The sequence below is a fragment of the Vidua chalybeata genome, chromosome 4 (assembly GCF_026979565.1).
Source record: "Vidua chalybeata isolate OUT-0048 chromosome 4, bVidCha1 merged haplotype, whole genome shotgun sequence".
In the NCBI taxonomy this organism is placed as follows: Eukaryota; Metazoa; Chordata; class Aves; order Passeriformes; family Viduidae; genus Vidua; species Vidua chalybeata.
In genome coordinates this window covers 195,723-210,768 of record NC_071533.1, presented here as the reverse complement: position 1 = coordinate 210,768, position 15,046 = coordinate 195,723, and the positions used below count along the sequence as shown (strand labels likewise).

General features: G+C 41.6%; 2 long non-coding RNA genes across 3 annotated transcripts in view; both read right to left on the bottom strand.

Annotated features, from left to right (window-relative positions):
• Window positions 1-1,517, bottom strand: part of LOC128786586 (uncharacterized) — a 67,754-nt gene extending 66,237 nt beyond the window's left edge. For both annotated transcript variants that reach the window (XR_008430350.1, XR_008430349.1), the window contains exons 1-2: window positions 1,441-1,517; window positions 99-239 (exon numbers count right to left, since the gene is read on the bottom strand). This is a non-coding gene — a long non-coding RNA (uncharacterized LOC128786586). The remainder of the gene's footprint in view (window positions 1-98; window positions 240-1,440) is intronic.
• Window positions 1,518-10,182: 8,665 nt separating this feature from the next.
• On the bottom strand, window positions 10,183-13,551 carry LOC128786587 (uncharacterized). The gene is made up of 3 exons (XR_008430351.1): window positions 12,392-13,551; window positions 11,357-11,565; window positions 10,183-10,383 (listed from the first exon to the last, which is right to left on the bottom strand). It is a non-coding gene; the product is annotated as an uncharacterized LOC128786587 (long non-coding RNA).
• Between the last annotated feature and the right edge of the window lie 1,495 nt (window positions 13,552-15,046).

The window sequence follows — 15,046 nt, the reverse complement described above, 5'->3', positions numbered from 1 at the left end:
ATCCTTCCTGTGTGGGGGACTCAGACTGGACACAGCTTCCCAAGTGAGATCCCACTATTCTTTCCCAATGGTATGAATATTTTATACGTTGCAATTACCTTGCTGGGCGTGCTCTAAAACCACATCTGCCTTTTCCTCACTGTTTTGGGGTGTACCTTCTGGTATTTATAGCTGGTCCTTCTCCATCTCTATCATTTCCTTCAGTTCATGTCTTCAGTTCATTATGTAAATCTTGTTACCTGTCATCAAGAAAATATTGCCTCGTTTTATAAATCCCAGTATTTTAGTTTTGAAGATAATCAGTTCTCTCTGAATTACTTGCTAATTTTCTCTTTGATGATGTCCCAGATTTTATTCTCCTTTTACTTTATGTAGATTAAAATATACTCATGTCTCAGTTTTGAGACAAACTTAACAGAGGACACTCTGCAATGAGTACTCTTCTCTAAAGAGTTTCAACAATTCTCCTCCACAGACAGAAAATTAATACTAATAAAGTAAGGGGAAAAACGCCAAAACCAAAACCAATGGTTTATTAACAACAGAATGCTCACAAGGCAAGGAAGAAAAGCAAACAATTTCTGAATAGCAAATCCCCAGAACTCAGCCCCTGGCCCACACACGCAGAAGGACAAAGACCCAAAAATGCCGGAGAACGCAGCAGATGTTGAAGAAATCTCCCTACCTGACACGTGGTGTGCCAGCTTTCACTGAGGGAAGCGGAGCTCCCACGGAGCTTCCCTTGTCACCCTGAGGGAAATGGAACTTCCACAGAGCTTCCCTTGTCACCCTGAGGGAAATGGAACTTCCACAGAGCTTCCCTTGTCACCCTGAGGGAAATGGAGCTCCCCCAGAGCTTCCCTTTTCCCTCTGAGGGAAATGGAGCTCCCACAAAGCTTCCCTTTTCCCTCTGAGGGAAATGGAGCTCCCACGTAGCTTCCCTTTTCTCTCTGAGGGAAATGGCGCTCCCCCAGAGCTTCCCTTTTCCCTCTGAGGGAAATGGAGCTCCCACAAAGCTTCCCTTTTCTCTCTGAGGGAAATGGCGCTCCCCCAGAGCTTCCCTTGTCACCCTGAGGGAAATGGAGCTCCCCCAGAGCTTCCCTTTTCCCTCTGAGGGAAATGGAGCTCCCACAAAGCTTCCCTTTTCCCTCTGAGGGAAATGGAGCTCCCACGTAGCTTCCCTTTTCTCTCTGAGGGAAATGGCGCTCCCCCAGAGCTTCCCTTTTCCCTCTGAGGGAAATGGAGCTCCCACAAAGCTTCCCTTTTCTCTCTGAGGGAAATGGCGCTCCCCCAGAGCTTCCCTTTTCCCTCTGAGGGAAATGGAGCTCCCCCAGAGCTTCCCTTTTCCCTCTGAGGGAAATGGAGCTCCCCCAAAGCTTCCCTTTTCTCTCTGAGGGAAGCGGCGCTTCCCCGGCAGAGCTCCCGCCCCGAGGCCAGCACCTGGCCGGGCTCTCTGGCGTCGATCTCCTCTCCGCGGCAGCCAGGGCGGGCGGAGCAGCGAGGCTGGAGCCTCTCCCCCTCTCTCTCCCCCTGTGCTTTCCCTCCCGGTTCGGCCTCCCGAGGCTTGGGAGCGGAGCGGGCTGCGTTCCCCGCGGTGCCGCTGCTCCGGCCTCAGCTCCCGCGGAGGCAGCTGGAGAATCGCTACTGCAGCTCCTCCGAGCCAGGGAAGGGAAGAGCTTTTTGCCTGGGTCAAGAAAACCGAGCTGGCCGAGCCAAACCGAACCGGACGGCGCCACCGGGCCCAGAGGCTTCCAAAATTCCCGCCCAAAGGGCCCGGGCCCGGCCCCTCACACACGGCCCGGGCCTTGAAGGTCCAGCAACCATTTGGGGCAGAAAGCTGAGGATCGTGGAGTGGGCTGACATCAGAATCACTCCAAGGCGACTTGCAAACATGTTTTAATCATCCTTGTAAAATCCGACTTGGTTTAACTTTTGTCAAATCTGGTTTTAGCCCTGTGTTTCTTGATCTCTAAATCATGACTGTTTTCTACACCAATACATTCAATTCTAGTCTTTGGGGGTTCTTATTCAATCCTGCACTTTTCTGGAAATAATCTTCTCATTATTTTTAGAGTTCTTTATACACTTTGCCTCCCCTTTCCCACACTTCTTATATACATTTGTGATAGATTTCCCTCTTTTAACTCAAAGTCTTTCCCTGTTTATACCCATGCAATTCACTTCACACTTAAGAGCTCCTGTGAACCAAAATATGTCCTCTTAAAAGTGACAACTTCAGTCACAGATATGTTCTTGCCTATAGCTGTCACATATAATGAACCAACTCATACTTCATCTGGATTCTATAGACTTTTCTGACTGCCATTTTCCTTCCCTGTACCATGCAAAACCTTCAAGACATGTTGTGGATGTTATTCCACTGTGTTTCTTTTTGCAGTAGTACAAACAAATAAGTCATTTTCATCAATTTACCAAGTGCCTCCATTCTGCTCCCTGAATTAAAAAGCAGCCTCTTTTTCCTGGTGACCCTGCTGGGACTATTTACCAAGTACCCTTCTCACCACAAACAGGTTATTCTGGCTCCATGCTGCTCTTTCTGCCACCCAGGACTGTTTCATTTCCCATTGCCATAAACAAGCACAAAAATCAGTAACAGCTTTTCCTCTCCGAACAGGGCACACACCCCTCAGCCCCTGCAAGGCCAGGGCCTTTCCCACAGCTGACATCCAGTCACACAAACAGGGACCTGGGGCGCTGCAGGAGCACAGAGCTGGAGGCTCAGCAGTGCATTGATCGGGCCAAAGTCACAGCTCAAAGTGGCATTTACAAATAAACCAACAAACTTCAGGCTATTTCTTCGAGAAAAAAAATCCTGCTTTCGCCTACAGCTGAAAAATAATTTTATCTGAGAAAGAAAAAAGATCATTTTTCACTAGAATTTAGAAAGCCAGTGAGAAGAGCAGAGGAAAAGATACCAGCAACAAAGCAAAATTATACTGCAGTAAGAGAATGTTAATGGCCTTGCCTGTGAACACACTGATCTCCTTGCACATTTTTTCTGTTACCAGAGAAACAGCACTGTAAGGTTCCGTTACCACTAAATTCAGCTTCGACTGATTCCTTTCTTAGCAATGTTGACAATAGAGTCTGGTCTGATTACTAGTAACGCCTAACTTTTTCCCTTTGAAGAAAACAAACATACTCTTTAAAAATTGGTACAAGACAATCCAGATAAAATACTATTTTTTTTTACACAAATGTGTAACACAAGCAAAGGAAATTTCTGCCAGTGCTAGATACTCTATTTTCATTCACACACTGGGTGAAGAGAATTAAATTAAATTAGACCAGCAACAGCTGGAAAATATCCATGGATTTACTTTCCTCCTTGATGTCCCCATGGTTTGGACTGCGTGCTGGTATTTTTCTCTGGTACTTTTTATTTCTCTCCTCATCATTACTCAGCTCCTTATTCATTCCTGTGTGCTGTCTCTTACCACCTGCCTGCTGTGATGATCATCTTTGCAGTATCCATCCATTTCCATCTTGAGATTATTGCAGCAAAATATGCAACAAAATATACAAAACTGACCAAAGCAGCAAACAGGAGTGCAACTGATCCTAGAACCGCAGACTCATGAAAGAACAGGCATGATTTGGTGGAAATCTGTTTTCTCTCACAGAAAGCTACAAAAATGTGGTCACTTCTGTTTTCCCTGTCCTTTGGGAGAGATGTGAATTGATTTAACAAAACAACCTCCTTATTTCTGGACCTGGCATATCACCAGCCCCGCCCTGCACTCCAGTCTGATTCCAGTTCTGTTCCGTGCTCATTTCCGATCTCCCGTTGCCCTCAATGTCAGTACAAGTCTCTTCACATAGACACGCATCCATGTCCTACATACAAAGGAGAAACTCTTCCCTATTTCTGATGCACTTCTTGAGATAAAGAAACTGGAACTGCACACATGGTTCTAGATGTGGACATGCATTTTCATTATCTCTGTTCCTTCCCAAATGACCTTTAGTGATTGATTTGCATTTTTACCTTTAATCGAGGAAGGTGATCAAAGGAAACGAAAATCAAATTGCATTGAAGGCTTTTGGAATGGAACATTGCAGAGAAGTGGGAAGCAGTCATTTCAAAATTGAATGCCTTAATGAAAATCCAAGACTCCAGAGCTATCAGCAGCCACAAATGTTTTTGCAATGGATGACAAGATGGTATACTATCAACAGATACTCTCCTATATTGCAAAAACAAGTGTCATTTATTTCAGAGTGGCACAGCCAGCAGACTGAGGAAAGCTATTATATACTCAAGGCAAAAGAAGCCAAGTGTGCTTTCCTTGCTTGCTTTAAGTTTGGCAGATTTTAAATTCTTTTGACAACAGAAGAGAGGCTGAGAATAGAACTCAACTCGTGGAGCTGATTCTAGCATTATTTACAAGCAAAGAAATAACGACTGATTATCTGTATATTGTCCCATAAAATTTTCAGCCCAGTTGGGATACTGAAAGAGGGCAGAGCTTCTTTGTTTTAGCTTTAAAATCTTCACTATCCCAGGGATAATGACCAATGCTGTTTCCATGGAGAATAGTCCCGGACTTTCTCCAGCTCTAATTTCCTGTATAATGTTAAATTTTAAGGCAGCAGTACAATTTTAGGGATTTAGACTGAATATTGCTTCATTGGTTAAGTAAGAAAATAGTGTGACTTTCTGTTATTCAAATGGATGTGAATAGGTAATGTCTTCATATATATCCAGGTAAATTTTCTGGCAGATTAGATTACTTTGGCTGCAAAAATCCTTAAAATTAACCTACGGTTACTTCTGCACTAATGAAAGAACTTCTTCTGCAGGGAAAGAGATTTTAATGAAATTCTTATCTCATGTAAATGAAGAAACACATTTTCCAATACAGAATGAGAGCCTCAGTGCCAAGAAATCTCGCTCAGGTTGATTATAAGGAATATTTCCTAAAGATGTACCCTTGATTCTTGCTACAACTATCCAGATTTTTCACTGACTCGAGTGGTAGCTCTTTTGCCACTCTGAGAATTGACAATAATTTACGTGTCAGAAGATTCTAAATGCTTCGTTTCTTATGACAACTTCACTGTGAGATAAGAAATATCCACAACCGAGGAGCTTTGCCTGGTGCTTATCTCATGTGTACAAAACCCTAGTTAAAAACTGGAACTTCATTCGAGGCAATGGAAACTTCTCATCTCTTTTAACAGGGCCAAGATTCCACCCACACACTTTCCCTTCACAGGCATTCTGCAGAGTCCTCCAAATAAACCTAATTACATTCCACACATGGAATATGCCAGGACAGAATGGTTAAGAATTACAAGAGCCACTTTCACACTTAAAAAGCACAAGGGGTTGGTACAAAACCTTCCTGATGTCATGTCCCTGATGGAAAAGAACAGTTAATGCTCTCTCCTAAAATCGCTTGTGGGACCTATTCATCACCACAGAAGTCAACTGGATTTAGGTGAATGCTCTTAGCTACAAGTATTTTCCCTAATAATGCTGCCATTATGGAACTTCACTGTAGCAAAGAGAGGTAATTTTTGGGTAAGTTCTAGAAAAAGATTTAAAACATTACAAAGCATGGGCAACCATTTCATACACAGAAGAAAAATACCGTTGATGACCACACTTTAAACCCCCCCCCCACAGCACTGGATAATACCAAAAAATGCACTGGACTTTCTCAGGATACAGGTGGGTCAGTCTAAGGCAGCACAAACACTGTGTGCTGGGGCAGGAAGGGGAATCACAGATGGAGCCAGTTTTGTTGGAGCTTGCCAGCTTAGACAGATATGGGAAAATGGCCCATTTTCTTTGGAGTTCACTGGCTGTGCAAACTCTGGGCTTGATAACACTGCCCATTTTTCTTGCTTTGTGCACATTGATTTCCAATCCACAAAGCCTGGAATGTTCTCATTTGTCTTCCAAGGGAAAATCTATCAGAAATCCTGTTGTCCTCTCCTTTGAGGAAAAGGAAGAAGGAAGCAAGATCAGCCATTACCTTTTTTTCTTTTAGTTCTTTCCCCCTGCAAGTTGTTCAAGAGTAAATTAGAGAAACTCACATTCATTTATGGAAAGGAAGATGTGGCATGGTTGGAGTTGGCTGCTGGTGGTTGGTTATGGTTTTGGTTTTTTTATAATTGCAAGAAATCTAGAGTCCATTGTGGAGTTCACTGATTTCACTGGAAAATGTGACAATGGAATAAGGACAAAAAAAATTTATAAAAAGAAGGAAATGTGGCAGGAGCAAAAAAGGCACCAAAAGCAGCCAAATTATTGTAGCAGAACTCTTAAAGACTTGTTTAATGAGTCTTCAAATATATTTTAAAGGTGAAAAAACAGAAAGCTGTCTTCAAGCATGAAGAAGTTTTTCACAGCCACTTAAACTGTAATCTGGTAGTGAAAGCAACAGCAAATAAAGAGGATTCCAAAACTAAGAATCATGGCTCAGCTGAAACCATTGGGGATGTCACTGAGATCAGGGTTCAGAGCAGCAATTTATAAAATACTAAAATGCATTAGCTTGCATCTTACTGCACAGTGTGGCTTTATTCTTTTCTTGGATACCTGAATTACAACAGTCTTATCAAATACTTCACCAGATGAAGCCATGAGGGCTAAAATATTCAATAGGAAAGACAAGGAAGGGAAGAACTTTTGGGCTAAGCATCTAATGCTTGAACCAAGTTATTTGGATCTAAATCATTTGGCCCACAGTTCTTTCAATGTCATTTTGACAGAGTTTTAAGAAAATCCTAATCACTCTGAAACTCTTCAGTAAAGGATCCTTGTTTAAATATAGCAAACATATTTTTGCCACCAGCCTACAGAACACAGTGATTCATTCTTTCAAGCTTTCTGCGAGCACCATCTGGCCGTCGTGATTGTTGCTATTTTACTTCTCAACGCGTTTTAACAAATTTTCTTTTGACCATGTAGTCTTTGACAGAGTCTGTGACTGAGAACAGGGGCACTTGGTATTCTCAGCACATCGTGGTACCCACGGCAGGAACTGTCCAGTGAGATGGAGAATGCACGGGCCAGTTTTGTGTGGGGAAACAATTTCAGATGGTGCTTCCTTGGAAGGAAGGGAGATCCTTCCAGTTCAGAAGGGGAGGGCTCTTTGTGTAGGTGCTGGGGTAGCCCCTGAATGATTCTCAGAAGGGATTTGCTCCTCCCTGAATAAATCCTGCATTGAACCAAAACCAAAAAAGCTTTGGAACAGGTGGGAACACCCGTGTAAGAGTAGTCATTTGTGCTTAGGAGATCCCCGAGTTGGAGAAATAATAAGAGGACTCTGGGAAATTAGTTTTTAGGAAGGAAGATGACCCATCTGAAATACAAGTAGGTGAGGAAGGAGAACTTAAGATAATGTGAAGTTGCAGAGGAATGCCCCATTAAAATAAGGAAACTTGCTGTTGAGGATGGAGATGATCTCTGCCTTGAACTAATATCTACCAGCAAGAGTCTGTGCCTACCACAGATCATGTTTAAATTACATGTTTCAGGGAAAAACTCCATACAACCAGCCATCACCTACTGTTACCAAGCCACTTGCCATCAACAGGGAGAATTCAGAAAACAGTGAAGAACAGTCTAGAAAACACTGAACAACTGCTGGGTTTAAACCTCTCAAGCAATTTACTTTTTCAGCATCATGAGGCTTTGCAGCAAGATTTCAGAGATTTTCTGAAGCACTGTCTTAAAGGCGCTGTGAAATAAAAGCTGCTGTTTTAAACCTGTTTGATGATTTCATTAATCTCTTCCTGTTTTTATGATCAGCTCAGCAGCAGAACAATTCCCCCATTATCTATAATCCCACATTATCAGAGGAGCATGAGCCTCTTGTGGAGGATAGATCATAAAGATGCACTGACAAAAAGCAGAGTTTGGATTTCCTTTTGCTTTTAAATTTACCTGAGCTTTGTGTCAAAACTGAATTCTATCAGGCTTCAAGTGAACCAGGTCAAAGTGGTTCAAACCAAAAACAAATTAACACGTGGCTATGATTTAACCCAACACCACAAGAAGAATGCCTTTGGATTCATTCAAATGCACAGGGACCTCAGTGCTTCAGAGCATTCATTTGATCTTTTTGTAGGGAATATTGCTTTACAGAGAAACTGGAAAAATTATAGCTTTTTAAAGTTCTGATTGAAAAAAAAATTACATTTCAACTAGATTAAATCAACAGGTGTAGGTCTGCTGGGAAAAATGGAATTGATTAACAAAAACAACATGTACACATATTTATTATTTGAATGTATTCACACCCATCAGGAAGCTGATTAAGCAGAAGTTGATTCCGTATTTCAGATACAGTCTAAAGACCATAAAAATTCTCTACTGTCCTTCTGTTGCTCTCAGCTGTGCTGAGAGAATCCGTGTGACATCCAGCCAGAATGGCCAAACACAACAGCCCCAGGTGTTCAGTAAGACACCTTTCCCCAAAACCCAGAGGAAGAAATATTTCCCTTCAGACTGGAGCATTTTATATAAAAAACTAATTAACTTCCCTGCCTGCACACCATTTCTAGAAAACCAAGAGAATAAGTCTTAATATCAAATTAGTGATTCTGATGGCATATTCCTTGTACCAAATACATCTTGGAAAACAGCCTTCTTAAGAACGTATCTAAAAAGATAAAAGACAAGGGATTTCAATGATACATACACCAGATATTGAAATATCACCTATATTCAAAGGCCAATAAAACAGTGTTTAAAAAGCCTCATGTAATCCCATACTTGTAATGCACAGGCACCTTCTTTGGGCTGTGCTGGAATGTGGTTTTAATGAATACCTGGAATAAGCAGTTGTCTTGTACTTTCAGGGCTCAGAATTTTACCTGCTGAACTTTTCTTTTTTTTTACAAGTCTGAAATCACAGGTGTCCCCACTCATAGCTGCCTGAGGATTAACATAAAAATTGACTTCAGTCATTTGCATGCTGATTTTTTTCCTCAAAAACATGTTAGGAGCTAAAACCAGAACTGTGTTTATGATACAGATTATCCAGGATTCCAGTCCTGAGCAAAAGTACCTCCTGTGGCTCTTCTAAAGGAATTTAGAAGATAATTGCTATCCTATTTCTCACTGTACATTGAACCTTCAACTGCTTGAACATAATCAGCCTGATTATGCTTGAGCATTCAGCTGGGCAGACAATTAACTGCTTAAAAACATCTGACCCAAACACTGCACACTGCCATAGCCACAGACTGCAAACACTATCAAATACTGCAATCCTCCATCAATTTAACTGCTCTTCTGCAAAAAAAAAACACCATAGGCTGCTTAAAATTATTTCAACCAAACAGAACAAAAACCACAAACAATGGCAAAAAAAAAAAAAAAAAAAAAAAAAAAAAAAAACCCCTCAAACTGTCTGAAACACGCAGAAGGTTTCAGCAGTGTATGGTGAAGAGAGAAAGGGCTGAGGAATATTCAGGTGAACGGATGCCCTTAGAAAACAGGGAAGTGCACACATACATTGCAAGTGCTTGATGGGAGACTTCAAAACTCCGCTGCTCAGAGGCATGTGTGGGAATGGAGATCCAGATTTGCCTGCAGTTAACCCAGCATGAAATACTGCAACATGTCGTCTACAAAAGCTTTTCTTTCTTGCTTCTCTGATGAAGTCATAACTTAAGGCACGTACAGTGGCCCTGTATCGTGAGCCTGGTGTTATGAGCAAGGAGGAAAAAAAGACCCAGTAAATGTATTAGAAGCGATACAGAAGATGTCTCTCTTCATATATCCAGCTTCCCATCCTTTATACTATGCTTTAGCAATGAGTTATGATGAAAAAGCAGTTAAATATTCAGTTTTATCTGCGGAATAAAGGTTTGGAGAGATTAATTACTATTAATGTCACAGTAAACATTTTAGTGACATCACTGCAATAATCCAGATCTTTTTGACTGCTTCGTTTGAACTTCATTTAACCTTTCTGAAGATCCTTTCTTCATCCACTTACCCTATCTCTAGTTGAAGATACAATGAAGTCTGTAGGCTTCCTGTTTTTGAGGAGGGTTCATATTATTTCCATACTTTTTAAGTGGAAAGGTAACATTTCAACAAAGAAACAACTACAGTACATTCTCAGAATACCTTTGCTTTGGGTTTTGGGCTTTGTTTCTTTATTTACATGGCTCATTTGAGGGAGGAACGTTTGTTTTTAAAAGGCAAGATTTTCTAATGAACACTTTGATTTCCATTACACATGCAGTGGGGGGGGGGGGAAGAAAAAAAAAAAAAAAAAGAAAAACATGCTTCGAAATAAGGCTGGCATCCTGCTGCACAAGACTTACCAATGTCTTCTGGCCTTGCTTTCCAGCCACGTTGCAGTTGGAATGCCTCCCAATAATTCAGAGGATCTACACAGAAATACATACAAAGCCAGATGCCCAGGATGACAGGAATTTTACAGGCAACCAGCTGGGAAATTGTCTTCAAAGTCAGATAGGAAAAAAGGGAACTTTTTCAGCCTGCTAAGGCATAAGGGCTACAGGGAGAAGATTAATAACTGGCCTCACTAGATTATCACTTCTCTGGCTCAGTCTAAGACAAGATCTCCTTCCCTCTATGCCAAAAGTCCTTTTCCTGGAGTTAGCAATGAGGATGATGTTTTTTTCTGGACCCAAATGAAGAGGACTTTTCAGTATGAAACTGTCAGCAACTAATGGGAAACTGAAGATGCTGCATTAATTGAAGCAGATCATCCCAGTTCCCTTCAGAACTCAGACTAGCACCCTGAGAAGCTTTATCATTAAAATTCACAGAAAATCAATTAAGAGAGGCCTGAAGCAGACTGGAGTTCCCACAGGGCCTCTCTGCATTACCTCAAAAGGTAACAAATGTCAAGGGACAGAAGTTGTCAGTCACAGTAAGCTGGCTTCATTTGTCTGGGAAAAGTTAATTAGAGAAATTAAAGACTCACACCAAGGAGTGGAGGACCAAGGTAATGGGATTTTGATAGCCAGTTGGTTCAATATTGAATCAAAAATAACTGACATAGTCAGTGATTTGTTAGGGGTTTCTAGTAATTTTGGCTAATGGGAGGCTGAATCAGAGATAAACAAAATTAACACAATGAAAACTTTCTCAGTAGTATAATAACTAATAATACTCTGTGTGGATAAACTTCTTAAAATAGATCTCTTCTTCTGTTGCAAAAGCTAGGCACCAGTTGCAAGAATGGACTTCATTAATTTTCATGAGTAAATCCATTTTGGAGGAGCAAGTGAGACAGATAAACTGTAGCTGGAGCAAGATTTAGCCACCCCATAGTCAGAGGCAATGTCGTAGTACAGCAGTGGTGAAACAGCAGATGCTGACCTTGGTACTCACCAAGCAGTGAAAGAAGAGGCTTTGTCCAGTTGTCCATGGGACTTTGATGAAGAGAACATCTGTTGTGATGAGACCAGGCTGTTTTGGTCCACATAAGAAATTGGGATGAGAGCTGTGAAAGGTTTTCCTGCCCATGTGTTGGGGTGAAAAGAATGAGTTGTGCTTCTGTCCTGCTGGAACCTCTTTGAGGGGGTAAGCTGTGCTGCTGGCTGCAGGAAAATCAAAAACCACCACTAATTTGTTAGGGTTAGTAATCTACCTGAGGAAAATAGAAACAATTAACTGATCTGAAAGCATGCTGCTGTGTTAAAGGACTCATTCAGGTATCATGAAATTGTGCCAAACCAACATCCTTGGGTGTGACAGATACTAAACCTTTCCCGTCTCAGGGTAAGAAATTAAATTCTCTCCCGGAAAAGGGAGCTCATCAGTAGATTTCATGAAAGCACCTAGGAAAAGCAAGTGTTCTGAAAGCTAATGACTTTTCTGAGACGGATGTGCCCTCATCCCAAATTAGCATCACCATAACACGTGCATCAATGGGGAGCTTGGTGCTCAAATGGCCATTCCTGCATGCCCCAGCAGGGCAACAGGAAGCTGCAGTAATTGCTTGGCCACATCAGATGACCGAGTGTTCTTCCACAGTTGTGAGGGAAAAAAAAGTAACTAAGCATTACAAGCACAGGCACCAATTAGTATAATCAGGCACACTGTCCCACAGGCTCAATTTAGTATTCTTCCTAGCAATGCAGCAATAACTGCTCCTCCTAACATAATTATGTTATGTCCAGTACAGCATTTCCATCTACATTTGCTACCTTAGGTGTGAGCCAGCACCAGTATTCAGCCAAAGATAAAAGGGCAAAGTTTTAAAATTTAAAAATTGCCAAGACATTTTAATGAAGTAAATGAGATAAGGCCATATTTTCTATTTCAGTGACTCCACCTGACAAGAAAGCAAAGGTGAGCAGCAGAAGGCAGGTGAGGTGGTACAGGCAGGGCTAAGGATCAAAACGAACTGTGGTGGTTACATACCCAGTGCAGGAAAAGCAGGCAGGACAGAGGAATCCTCTCTGAAATTAAGATGGAAGTTCAGCTTCTTCCTTTTCTGTTAAGATTGCCTATAGGGTTGTCTAGCAGGTTTTCAGACTATTTATTTCACTTTACAGACCTTACTTAGATCCATATTAATCAGCTGAGCCTCTGCTGCCATCAAAATCATGGGAAATAACATTTTTTAGCAGTGCTTAGAAACAGAGCAGATAAAACTAAACTGTGCAGTCCCAATGAGCAAAGGAATTCTGTCCTATCCACCTTCAATAAGTCACAAAGACCAAAATCTCTTTAGAGCATCTCATTTACTTTCAGCCTTGCACAGTGAGCCCGCAGCTCAAAATGGATCAAAAGATGCTTCACTAAGTGACAAGAGAAATGACTGCATTCTGTTTAGTGGCAATCCTTTTAGTCATAACAAATCTTGCTGAGCTCCAGGAGAATCGTGTGCAGCAGCAGCACCCTCTCCAGGGGCTGTTCCAGGACTTTCTCTCATCACTGCTCCGGGACTGTAGAGGACTTTCCCCCCCTCACACCTCCAGCAACAAACATACTCATCTTCCAAATCCTTACTAAGTTCCAGATCCCTCCTGTGTAAAACCAGGGCTGCCCACTGGACAAAGGTCCAGGCTCACAAACTGCTTCTCCTCCAGAGAAACCCCTCACACATCCGAGGCTGGTGCTCTTCAGCAGCAGAACTCGTCAGGAGCGCCGTTAAACTGATAATCAGGGAAACAATTCCTTCTGCTGTGTTAGGTTTGAAACAGTGCAAGGTATAGGAATTATTTATCATTCGTCCTCATGGAATGTCCCTGCCCCTCAGAGCTTCAGCACTACTTGCAAAGCCTCTCATGCAGCCAAACAGAAATGACTGCTGTCCCAAAAAATGAGTCTGTGAGAAATTCCCAGTGTCCTTCATGCCTTAAGAAAACAAATGAGCAGTCACTGCTGGGGTGAAATTCGGTTCTGATGAAAAATTTTTCAGGATGCTTTCCCTCTTTATGTTCTAACACAAATACAAACAAGCAAAATGAGAGATTTTAGAAGAACAAGGGATGTTTAAAAGCAAATCTCTGAACTAAGCTTGGGATGCCCACCCAGCAGTTAAACACAGAAAGGCAGGCATTGTTCACTACCTTTTTTATGTTAAGAGGTTTCTATACTCTACCAAATTAAGTTAAGAAATTAAACAGATAGCAATACAACCATATTTTAATTAATTTAAAGGTACACAAGAACACAGAATGTTTTCCATGAAACCAAGGGACTTCTTTTTCCTTATTTAGTGCCTGGGTGGGAATAGCAATTGGAAAAACCCACTGAAACTGTAAATGCATTTTGCCCCAGGATAGAAACAAAAGGCAATTATTTAAAAACTAGAAAAAAAAAATCCAATCAGAAACATAAACCATTATGGACCACGTATTATTTTTATCCCCAAGAATTCCCCATAGAAAAGGCACGGAGAACACCATAATTCAGAAGTGGGAAAACAGAGGGACTGTAAAAGTGAAATGGAGTTCTGACAAATGGATTCACAGGCCAACAAATCCAAACACCCCAGCAGCAGCAAGCTCCAATAGTGCATGCTCTAGCTGAGGCACGGGTGATTCTGTACATTCATCCTGTGAACTGGCACACTCACTTGCCAAGGCTGCTGAACTTCTTCTTTCCCATCTTCAAACACAAAACCTCCCAGTCCTTTCACGGGAACCACTTAACCAAAGGAAGGCAGACCAGAAATGTTATCGTCACAGCTCACACTAACACCGAGGTACATGCCTAAGGTACACCATCGTTAAACATAAAGACCAAGCCAGCAAGTGTATAAATCTGGGATTTGAAGAAGTGATAAAAAGACAGGAAACTCAAGCCCATGGTTAACACAAAAGCTCATGATTAATGTAACACAAATGCAGATGCTCAAGGACATATCCTGTCAGTCTGGGGATGTAATAGGCTGGCACTATTAAAGCAAAAATGGTTTCTAGCAAAAACTGTGTTTCCCAGAATTGAATACACCTGGGGTGGCCACTGTACATAATATTTCTCACAATATCTCTGCATCATATTTCAGAAGTTCAATTGGCACCAACCTGTTTTTCTAGATACAGGCAGGGAAGAGGTTCATTTCCTAATGATGTGCAGTTCTGTAACTTCATTAGAAACCTTTCATCTTTCAATGTTTTAATAAAAGCTAGAAAAGCACCTGTTTTGACACCAACTGTCCTTAGTAGCAACATTTTGCAGCACACAATCTGAAAAGGTTAGCCTGCCAGACAATAATACATAAAGTCAAAACCTGTTCACTACGTTAGAGACAGACAATCAACGACAAATCAGGTGTTAGCTTGTTTAGTACTCAGACACCATAACTATTACTACAATATTAGCATAACAACCAAATAAACACATTCCAGATATGCATTTTAATCCATTTACTAGCATCAGCCATGCTCTGCTTTGATTCTGTCAATACATCCTGCTGCGAAAAGGTTAAATTGCGTTTTCAACATCATGTAAAATCAGCTCTGGGACGCACAGCTCACCGCAGACCTCTAAACAGGAGGCAAAGACCGACACCAGTTGCCTGACAGAACTTCTCACACATCTGTTACCTTTCTGTGGGCAGCTTCA